Source organism: Anabrus simplex, chromosome 7 (assembly GCF_040414725.1).
Source record: "Anabrus simplex isolate iqAnaSimp1 chromosome 7, ASM4041472v1, whole genome shotgun sequence".
In the NCBI taxonomy this organism is placed as follows: Eukaryota; Metazoa; Arthropoda; class Insecta; order Orthoptera; family Tettigoniidae; genus Anabrus; species Anabrus simplex.
The window spans coordinates 73,225,541-73,237,980 of NC_090271.1; the positions used below are offsets into that span (position 1 = coordinate 73,225,541).

The 12,440-nt window shown below is 37.8% G+C and overlaps 1 protein-coding gene across 33 annotated transcripts in view; it reads right to left on the bottom strand.

Annotated features, from left to right (window-relative positions):
- LOC136877263 (protein bric-a-brac 2) overlaps window positions 1-12,440 on the bottom strand; it is a 395,003-nt gene that overhangs the window by 261,278 nt on the left and 121,285 nt on the right. The gene's annotated exons all lie outside the window — the stretch shown is intronic.

Genomic DNA, 12,440 nt, shown 5'->3' on the forward strand with positions numbered 1-12,440 from the left:
TTGCGTTCAACCCCAAGTTTTCAGCTGCAGAAGTTGAAACAACATACGATATTGCATCAGTAAGAATTCATGTTGAAAGAGCTATTCAGAGAATAAAGATTTAAAAAATATTAAGCAACAAACTCACTATAGATTTACTCCCTCATATAGATAAAATTGTCTACATCATAGGTATCTTGGTAAACTTCAGTCCTCCAATAATTAAATTAAATAATTAAACCAACTAAACTAACTATTTTTAGTTAAGCTTACTAAATATGTTTGCAAATAATTGTCATAAAATTCGATACTATAATGGAATTTGTAACAGCAAAATAATTTGTGTTTGAATTATGCTATCAACATAATTAAAATTTTCAAGTTGAATTCTCAGTATTGAGGAACACAATTCGTACATCAGTCATTATCCGATTAGTGATAATTCACACTTGAATATAGTTACAGTGCATTCACTGTAACATCTTTAAATATTACTGGAAGGTAATGTTCAAAATAAAATTTCTCTACTGAAGGAATAGTACTGGAAAGGATGTCATCATTTCTGGAAACGTTGACTTTAACACTTCCCTTTGGAGAATATATAAACAAGTCACAGATGTGAAGGTTCAGAATGTACATTGATACCTGTACCTGAGTATAATAAACGTGAGCTTCCTTCATCTTTACGTTACCATGATTAGTTATATATGAATACGGGACATTACACCTTTTGTCTTCAACTATGGGTTTTTCTTGACGCAAATAAGGGCACTTAATTTCGAGATGATTAACAAAATCCTGACTTTCAACTATTCCATCTCGATTGCAACTTAACCATTGTTGTTGTTCTTTTACAAACAACCCGAGTTGAACCACACGGCATTCGTTTAATAAGCAATACTCCTCAGGTGCCTTCCGTTCATGAACTCTGCAATATCTCACTGCAGGAGTGTTTAAATTCTTAGGTAAAAGAAACGCTGATATCAGCGATAACTTCCTTTGGTGGAACCAGGAAGGACATAAATATTGTTGTTCCCTTGTCTCAACTGCAATTGCGTGCTTCTGTGAATTTGTTACTTTAACATTTTCACAATAAAACTTCAATATATCATTTGACAACATGCACTCATACTTTGTGGAAGCTAGTGATATGTTACCACCGGGCAAATTATTCACAACATAGCATCTAAATAGTTTATTACCTGCGTTTGTCCAACTGGTTAAGACACTGAAATAAGAGGTCCCTTTCGCTTAGCTCTACGGCGCTTTCAACGATATTTTGAACAATGCAAGTGGAGATAAAGAAAGATTCACCTTCAAACTCTGCTTTCAAAATTTTTGAGAAAGCTCAGTCTATGACCTTAATTTGTACATATAATTGTCTTTTACTTAACGATTCAACATTTTCACTTTCCGACGTGTAATAAATTGGTCGCTTATTTAATGGTCCATTTAGTATTTCTTCTACATTTCCTCCTTTACAATACTCTGCAATAATGTTCTAAGGTTTCTCCCATTGTTGCAGAGAGGAAGTCTGGGAAGAATCTCTCTCAGTATTGATATAAATACACAATGCAGCAATATGTTTACAGCATTGTGAAAGTACGGCTTTGCAATCGCACTCACACTTTCTACCGCAATCAGTCTGTAAAAAAGATTAATCTCGTGTACATTAATTGTAAAAACACTTAAAACTGCAATAGATACAAATGTTATGCTATGTTATTATACAGAAGGAAAAAGCATATGCTTACTTTAATTTTAACAGCATAAGGCGACTGATGGATGTTTGTTTACCTCAAACACAAGCAGGTTATTTCTTCTCCCAGCACATCTCTTACTTGTAGTATGTCATGACTGTCACAGAGTTTTGCACCCTTCTTTAAAGTAGAAGCTCTTAAATACGATGCATCCCACTGAACTTCTCGAAATCCTACACAAATATCTAGAGACGACATTTGAACATTCAGTTCTTCCCTGTGCTTGTAGTTGCACAAGCTACTATCGTCCCCCTGAAAGACTACACAAGTCACCTCTACGAGCGCCAGCAACTAAAATAACATGATGCGCACGAGCTCTATAATACAAGCCTCAGATGGAAGTTTAAAAATGGAAATAGAATTCACAAGTCTCTGGCTACAGTTGCACAGTATGATGGTAATCCTGATGTTAGTGCAAGTGTTAGATCAAATAACAAAACCCGATTTGGAAGAATAAATATTTTAACAATGAATGGGAAGGAAAATGAATTGATTAACCTAATGGAGAGACGAAAATTAGACATCCTGGGACTAACTGAAGTAAAATGGAAAGGGAAAGGAATGAAGAAACTAAGAAAGGGGTACACCTTGTACTGGATGGGTAACAGTCAAGAGAAAAAAAAAATGAAGTGGGATTTGTAGTGAATCAGAATGTTGAACCAATAGCTGAAGTTAAGTATGTAAATGAAAGAATTATAATAATGCACATACATGTAAACAAGGAACTACTGAAGATAGTACACGCGTATGCTCCACAGACAGGATGTAGCATGGAAGAAAAAGAAGAGTTCCTCAATGAACTGGAAACACGCATTGTTTGAGATGGGATCATGATAATGGGAGATCTGAATGCTCATGTGGGAACTCATAGAATAGGATATGAGAATGTTCTAGGCCCACATGGGTATGGTAATAGAAATGAAGATGGAGAGAAACTGTTGGACTTTAGTATAAGAAATAACCTGATAAAAAAGAACACATGGTTCATGAAGAGGAATAGCCATAAGATCAGCCGATATAGTTGGGATGGACAGCATGGAACACTCATCGATTTTATAATAACAGACTGAGAATGGGGTGATCATAGATTATTAATTGTGGAATTAAAACAAGTAAAAATCCCTAAAATTGTATTGAAGAAGAAACCAATGATCAGGATTTGGGAATTGGAGGAGGAGGATAAAAGAATGGCATTCGAAGATTGAATAAAAAAGAAGTCGCCTAACATGGAAATACGAAGTGGAGAAGAAGAATGGGACTATTTAAGACAGACATCTGTGGAAGCAGCAATTGAGGTATGCAGAAAAACAAAAGCAAAGGTTAAGGGAAAGGAGACACGGTGGTGGACAGACAAAATAAAAAGAAAGAAAGAAATAAAAGAAAAGAACAAGGTGAAGAAAGAAATGGATACAGAAAAGCAAAAAATGTATCAGAGGGATGAGAATAAGATAGAAAGGTTGCATGTGGAATGCAAAAAAATTGAAATTAGAAGTAAAGAGGAGTGTCACGGAAGAAAAGGAGAAATGTTGGGTAGAGTTTACCAACAAAATTGAGCAAGATAGTCGAGGAAATCAGAAACTATTACAGTGGAATCACGATCCTCCGTTTCTGGAGGGACCACGGGAAAAAAAAACTTACAACACTGGAAAACGGAGAATTCGGAAACGAATGAACCATCAACAATTTGGCTAAACTTTGGTCTATGGGGTCACGGAGAGTCGAAAGCGACTAAACGACCAACAACAACAACAACAACAACAAAAATGAAATATGTATACTTATAATCTTACAAACAACTGTATGAGGACTTTTTATTAGTAAGACGGTTGATATTTACAGTGTGAACGATAATGGAAAAACATCTGAAAAGGAACAAGGAAATCATCTTCGTATTTTTGGATTTGGAAAAAGCTTATTATACAGTTAAGAGAAAACATGTATGGGAATGCCTACTGAAAAGGAATGTACCAAAATCATTAATTAACAAGATAAAAATTTGTATCATGAGAGTAAAAGCAGTGTACAACTGGGGAGTGGTGACTGAAACATTTTATTTAAAAAAAGTCACAAGCAAGGAAGTGCATTGTCACCATTGATGGATAAAATCATAAAATGTGATGAAGTGAATGCTTTGGTATTTGCAGATGATGTGGTGATTTGCGGAAAGGGTGAAAAGGAATTACAAATGAGACTGGACATTTGGAAGGAAAATCTGAAGGAGTTTGGAATGGTAATTGGTATAAAGAATACTGTAGTCATGCACTGTGGAAAAGAGAAAAAGAGAACATAGACGGAGAACGGTTAGAGAACGTAGAACAGTTTACATATCTGGGTAGCATGGAAGTAATGATATCAACCCTGAAATTAATAGAAATTAAGAGAACGAAATTAACATTATATAAACAGTATTTCATACCAACTGTAACATACGGACTAGAAACGCTGGTAACTAATAAGAGACAAGATAGTAAGATCCAAGCAGTAGAAATGAAATCTTTAAGAACATCGGTTAAAAAGACAAGAAGAGATAGAATTCAAAATATTAAAATCAGAGAAGAGCTAAATATAGAACCGTTAGAACAGAAAATACAGAAAGCAAGACTGAGATGGTTCGGACATGTAAAAAGAATGGGAAAGGAACGGATAGCAAGAAGGGAATTGTAAAGAGAAGGGAAAGAGACCAGTAGGAAGACCGGGAAGAAGGTGGATGGATCACATTTGGAAGGACATTAGAGAAGCTGGATTGGATGTGGCGGAAGTAAAGGAGCAAGAAAAGTGCAAGGACAGAAAAGAGTGAAGGAAGCTTGATAACCACACCCGGGCGACTGGAGTGGGACACTAAAAAATTCTGGACCCTCATTTCATCACGTAGAAAGTCACCCCGGATACCACTGAATCTTGAAATACTTAGTGATGATGTCCCAACTGAATTAAGGTCTCAAAAACTCACTCCACCTTTACCCCTCCTGCACCTCTCACAGAACTACCACAGATCAATAGTGTTTGCAGTTACTCTCTGTCACAAATATCAACGACCCCTAACGAAGTTCAAAATATTCTCGGTAGTCTCCCAACAAACCGCTCCACCAGGCCCAATGATATTAGCCCTATATTCCTCAAAAATACTTCTGCATCTCTCTGTGCACCGTTATCTACAAAATGTATGGCTACTGGTACATTCCCCGACAGCTGGAAACAAGCTGATATCACACCTATTTTCAAATCTGGCAACAAACATATCATCTCATCATACCACCCAATATCTATCGTTCCAATACTATCCTCTGTCCTTGAAAGAATAATCCACCGCCGACTCCTCTTTTTCACACAGCTGTACCTCTCTGAAGAACAACACGGATTCACTCCCGGAAAATCATGCCTCACTAACCCCACTGTTCTCAATCACCACATCAATACAGCAATGGAAAATAAATCTCAGTTAGATGTAATCTATATAGATCTGGCCAAGGCATTCGACTCAGTGGATCATGCAATTCTTCTTCATAAGCTCGCTACCAGATTTAATATCCATGGCTCCGTCTTGTCATTGATAAGTTTCCTCTCCGGCAGAAAACAAAGAGTGGTACTCCCTGAATCTGCCTCATCATGGTTATCTGTGTTATCTATCAGGGTGTATCTCAGGGCAGTATTCTGGGACCCCTACTCTTTGTTCTCTATATCGACGACATAATTCTTTGCACCCAAAACAGTCAGTGTTCCCTCCTCTTGTACGCTGATGACCTGAAAATCCTATGAGAAGTGTCTACGCTTGATGACTGATGAATTACAGACTGTTCTCAATTCGTGTGGTGACTGGTTTAAGAAATGGAATCTTTCTCCCAATGTTAAGAAGTGCACTACAATCTCCTTTTCATTGCTAAAGCAAAGAATGAACACTGCATATACCATCCAGGGAAATACGTTTCAATCGGCTTCTCAGGTAAGAGACCTAGGCGTTATAATAGACTGTAAACTAACCTTCTCTGCTCACATTCACTCTATAAAATCCCGTGCTATGCGTACTCTAGGCATTCTTTACAGGTTTACTGAAATTAATGATATTAACACCTTAAATTTATACTTTGTCTTGTATGTTCTCCCCATTATCAACTTTTGTTCCCCTATTTGGTCCTCATCTGCTATCACAAACATATCTCAACTAAATAGTATTTTTAACTTTTTAACTTTCATTGTTAAGACTCGCAATCCTGTTTTTAAGAACAAAACTAAATCTTACATTATGAACTATCTGGGTATACTTGACCTGAGAAGCCGTTTACAGTTCTCTGATCTATGTTACCTTCACAAAATAATCAATGGCTACACCAAATGTAATACTCTTCCGGCGTACTTCCCTATACACGTTCCTCCCCGCCCTACACGCAACCGGCGCACTCATCATGTGTCCCATCCGCGTCTAACTTTACAGCAATGCTCTATCTTCCACCGTCTCCCTACTCTTGGTAACTCACTACCTGATATTGACATATTCACACCTTTCGCATCCTTCAAACAAAAACATTTAAAACACACAAAAAAATTAGAAGATTGCTCTAAGTCCTCCCCAGGTTTTCACTTTCTTCCGTCCCTCCAACCCTCGACCTTTCCTCTTCCTAATTTCAGTAACCGACACTTGCCAGTTACCGTTGTCATTGTTGTTACATTGTTACTGTTAAAATTGTTAATTTATTGTTGTTACTTAATATTGTTGTTTATACCTTTGTTATCTTTTATACGTATTTAAACTTATTATTATTATTAGTGCACAATGGACGATCATAAACAAGAAACATCAGGTGGATGGACAGTGGAGATTGTTGCCGAATAAGGTTATCTATCGGGAAAGTGAGTCCATCAAAGACACGATGAGAAAAAGAAGAATTGCCTTTTTTTTGTCATATATTTCGACTAAGTGATAACAGAGTGATGTAGATGTTGATTCCCATGAGGAACCTAAATTATTTGTCCCGAATGAGTAAATTTATAATACCAATATAATGGTCCGTTATTGGACATTATAAATTTTCCTGCTAACTCATACTTGGTTGCCTGCGTTTCGCCCTCGTGTGCTAAGTTAGGCTCGTCAGTTGGGACTTAGCACACCACCCAAGACGCAAGGCCAGTGCATACCGTGGAGGCCACTGCATAGGCTACTTGAAGCCACCAGCAGTGCCAATGCACTATGAGAGCTATGTCTCATTTTCAAAAAATGATGCCTGCCTGGCCATCAAATGATGTAGATGTTGAAAATGAGACATAACTCTCATAGTGCATTGGCACTGCTGGTGGCTTCAAGTAGCCTATGCAGTGGCCTCCAAGGCCCCACACCGCTGGCTGCGCAGTAGCGTGTGACTGGGGAAGACATGTCCATGCGCGTACCGCCATGTTGCGGGCGCTCCTCAGCTTGACGCGGATATCGTATGGAATTCGTGCTTTAACTTAAATTTCGCACACATGAAAACATCCACCCTACAAAATTAATGATAGCCTACACAGACTACCGTGTACACACGCAATAAATATAGAATATACATACCGTATATGAAGACTGTGGTAATATTAAAATATATTTCTGTATAAAAACTGAACAAACTACAAAAATCCTTTGGATAGCCCATAGATGGCGTACCTAAAAAAGAAACCTTTAGCAGACTGAATAAGAAGACTGAAAAATACACTACTACAAAAATACACTACCGGTACCTCGAAAATTATCATGTCGCCCACTTTAATATAAGAGCCAAGTTTGTAACTAATGTGTTTGAACTCAAAGGACGAGGATCACGTGACGATCTGTCTCTTGAGCAACCTAGATTCTACAATTTAGCTTTATTGAAAATAAGAAGACCGAGCTCGAAAGCTGAAGTGGCTTAAGTGCGGCCAGTATCCAGTAATCGGGAGGTAGTGGGTTCGAGCCCCACTGTCGGCAGCCCTGAAGATGGTTTTCCGTGGTTTCTCATTTTCACATCAGGCAAATGTCGGGGCTGTACCTTAATTAAGGCCATGGTCGCTTCCTTCCACTTCCTAGGCCTTTCCTATCCCATCGTCGCCATAAGACCTATCTGTGTCGGTGCGACGTAAAGCAAATAGCAAAAACAAAAACAAAAAAAACAAAAAACAAAAAAAAAAGGGAAAAAAAAGAAAAGGAAAAGAAAATAAGAAGACATGTTCAAAGAGCAGTCTACAACTTAAGTATGATTGCATATCGTGAGATAAAAATTGCCTGCTTCTCAGCAGACTGGAGAACACATAAATATTTACAAACTCCTGTACTGATAACAATTATCTTCAATATCAACAAAAAAGTAAAGGTGTGAAATAAAATCTTTCTATGAAAGGTACACAGCTTACGATTCCTCTCTGATAAGTCATTAGGTCTACAGCAAATTTTACTCAATTCTCTGAATACATTGTTTAAAAAGTACATGATTGCAGAGATCCTTCTAAAACAATCAGATACATGTTTTTATCATTTTTCTGAATATGAAATGCCGGCTCCGCAGTGTAGAGGTAGCGTGTCTATTTCTTACACGGAGGCCCCGGGTTCAATTCCCAGCCAGCTCAGAGATTTGTACCTGGATCTGAGTGCTGGTTCGAGGTCCGCTCAGCCTACGTGATTACAATTGCGGAGCTATCTGACGGTGAGATAACGGCCGAAAGGATTTGCCGTGCTGACCACATGACACCTCGTAATCTGCAGGCCTTCAGGCTGAGCATCGGTCCCTTGTTAGGCCATGGCCTTTCGGGCCTGTTGTGCCATGGGATTTTGTTTGATTTGGATATAAAATAACAGAACTGGATGAGCAGAAGTTAAGTTATCATTATTGTGTGATTTGGATATAGGTAAATGCTGCCTGACATTTGTTACACTAGTGCTGGTCTTCTATTGCGTATTTCTTAAAATGAAATGAATATCTCTGCATGGTTTAGGCTTAAGTTTTATTTTTACCAATTTGCTTTACGTCGTACCGACACAGATAGGTCTTATTGTGACGATGGGATAGGAAAGGCCAGGAATGAGAAGGAAGAGCCCGTGGCCGATGACCTTCGATGTTAGGCCCCTTTAAACAACAAGCAATTAAAGTCAGCCCCAGCATTTGCCTGGCGTGAAAATGGGAAACCACGGAAAGCTATCTTCAGGACTGCCGACAGTGGGGTTCGAACCCACTATATCTCGGATGCAAGCTCACAGCTTCGTGGTCCTAACCGCACGTCCAACTCGCCCGGTTAGGTTTAAGTAAGAACGTTATCATTTAAGATGTAAAACCCTCCTCATAATATTTTCTTAAATATTACTTCTTTTACAAACTCATTCTGAACTAACATTATCTGAGCACATAAAAAGTGAAAGTGCGTTCTAATTTTTCTCTAATATGAGCACCATGATTACACCAGAAAGAAAATAGATTAAACTGAAAGTAAAGTACTTGCAAACAAAACGATTAATATCATAGTGAACAGTTATTTCGATTAGCGTTTTCTACTGCAGACTAGGATTGACAAGATTTTAATGAGCTTTTAGACTTTATATTGTCAGATTTTTCTGAAATAGCATATTAACAATTGTATTCTTTTATTATAAAGCAAGTGTGAAAAATTGGAGAAATTAAGACATACGATACTAATAAATCATTTTTTTAGGATAATTGATAATTTGATGCAGTACCTTACCCTAATATTAAAAGGTTTTATCAAGTTGTATCAATCATATCTTACAGATTCTAGGCCCAGGTTGATCAAATTTGCAATACCGCAACACAGTTTGTGTGGTCCGACTCGTTGGCTGAACGGTCAGCGTACTGGCCTTCGGTTCAGAGGGTCCTGGGTTCGATTCCCGCCAGGTCGGGGATTTTAACCTTAATTGGTTGATTCCAATGGCTCGGGGGCTGGGTGTATGTGTTGTCTTCATCATAATTTCATCCTCATCACGACGCGCAGGTAGCCTAAAGGAGTCAATTAGAAAGACCTGCACCTGGCGAGCCGAACCCGTCCTTTGATATCCCGGCACTAAAAGCCATACGACATTTCATTTCACAGTTTGTGTGAAAAATATATACCCTTTTTCAGAACAGCTGTTTAGTTCTAAACAATCATCTCCGATGAATTGGAAAAAGGCAAACAAAAAAGAAGCCTAAATATTGTAAATTTCATGTCCATGCGTTCTCTGAATCAACCACCCTATAACCTGTTTAGTTGGTAAATGAAAGTTATTTTATGACTGTTCAATTTCTACTCACATGTGAAAAGAAATACCAGATCCCTCCCGATAGCAACCTGTACAAATGAAGGCTGCACACGAATTCACCTTCGTGAATATCTTTCCATTCCACAGGTAAGGCCTAACTTTAGGCCTAATATTGCCGAAACTACTGTACTGTAACTTAATGTATCAGCTCCCACATTCCTTGAAAATATTTGACAATATATTATCACTCCGTCACATATAATATTAAAACAGATCCACTGGCAGGCATGATTCAAATTGAAAACATGCAAGGGTCTGTAACTTTACCACGTGCTAGCCATGCATTCGAAGCTGAAGCGCCCGCAACATGGCGATGCGCGAAAGTGTTCAATATTCCGCATAGCATCAGCGCGCTCTGTGAGTCTAGATAAGTAATATTAAAGTCTTTGGTGGCCTCCAAGGTATGCACTAGCCTTGCGTCTTGGGTAGTGTGCTAAGTCCCAACTGACGAGCCTAACTTAGCACACGAGGGCGAAACGCAGGCAACCAACAATGAGTTAGCTGGAAAATTTATAATGTCCAATAACGGACCATTATATTGGTATTATGATAACAGAGTTTTAAAACAATTATTTAATTACTTTTGGAATAGTAAATCAAAAAACAATTGGTTTAAAGAAGTTCAAAGTGATTTGGAGGAGTTGAATATTAACATGCAAACCACAGAAAACAGAGGCGAGAAAAGTATTTTGAAGAATAAATGCATCAGGCTTCCTCTGACCACTGTACAGAGGAAACAATATGTTATAACGGATGCGGAGAGGGCAACCAGGTCAACCAGACTCAAGACTTTTTGGGAGAAGAAAAGGAAGACAAATTTGTTGTAGTCTGATTTAAGTGCTCCAATGTGGGCGTAAACTCTGTAAATAAATAATTAGTGCACAATGGCCCTCCATAGGCTGTATCTAATAATTAATTAAATAACTAAAGAAATAAAAAAATGATGATGAAGGTAGCTTGAAGCTTTCAAAATGTGGCTCCTATCTCTCAGATTTTGAATTATTACAAAGAGTAACGGGATAAGAGTTACAAAAATAGGAAAAAATATCAGAAACTGGAATAATTTAGTCACATTATGTGAAGGAATAAATACCATATTTGACACCTTATATTACAAGAGAAAATCAAGGGTTGTCATGGAGTTGGATGCAAGAGGATGTCTTGTTAAATAATATTGAGGAATGTATAGACATCCACAAAGCCAAAACAGCTTTTTCACCTGGCATAAGAATGAAGAATATTTGCATAAATGACGGCATCTGGTGGACTACGAATGGCACATGAGATAGAAGAACTATAAATATTCTACGCTATTATCCACCTAATGAGAATACACAGCCATTTAACAAATCTGAAGTCAAACCTCCAAACAAACAAAAATATATCACAAATTTACAAAATTGCTGACAACAAAAAACAATGTTTATAATTTTAACCCTGGAAAGGGCTCATAAAAATAATCCTGTGAGGAGGCGCGTACAGTGTTTTAGACCGGGTCATGAAATAATAGCACAAATTAAGCAAAAACTATTTTTAATGTTACAGGACTAGTAAATAATTTTGCACGAACTTGTAATGTTCAAAGGTATTTTGACAATACAAAAATCGGATGTTAAACAATTGACATTCGTTCTGCCTCATCATTAGATTCTTGATTTTCCGCACTGCACCAAACACATGTCAACGCCGAGTGTTCTTTGTAGATATGTCACTGGCATACACGGCACCTAGTCTTGGTTTCTCTGTTTGTGTGGGGTTTTTTTTCCTGTTGCAGGCCCTTCTAGTTCTAGTAGAGCTGCAGAGGGCTGCTCTTCTTCAGACAATCCTAACATTTAGCAAATGTTCCTTTTTTTAGCCCGTTGAGAGAGTTTGAATACCGTTCTTGTAAATATCTTACGCATAGCTGTTGGTTTAGTTCTTTCAAATAATTACGCCTTTGAATGTTAAAGTTACCTTTCACATGCTTGTACATAATATACGAATTAATTCAAGTAAAGTTCAAGATAGTATAAAAAGTGGTCATTGGCCAACAGTTGCTTGTGCGTGAAACTGAATAACGTTTTTTATAAGTCTTTTGATTTCCCTTTCCCTGTTTCTATCGATGATGCGTTGGACTTCACTATATACGAAGGCACTATTTTACACAAAAATAAAACAAAACTGACACATTATTCCTATATTAATTGAAAAAATAAAGTAAAACTTAATTCATAAACATGCATACGTCATGGGGCACGCCAGAAGTTTTAGACCGGGTACCTCAAGCAATGCACTTAGGCTGAAACTGAGGGGCATGAGGGGTGAATTATTTACCCATACTGATAGTGGACGGGTCCAATCTAAGGTACTGAGGAGACTGAAGCTAGCGGCCCGCTACGTTAAAAACTATAAACAAAAACAACCACGACATGCCCTCTCCAGGGTTAATTAGAATCTTCACTGAGGCAAATGATAAT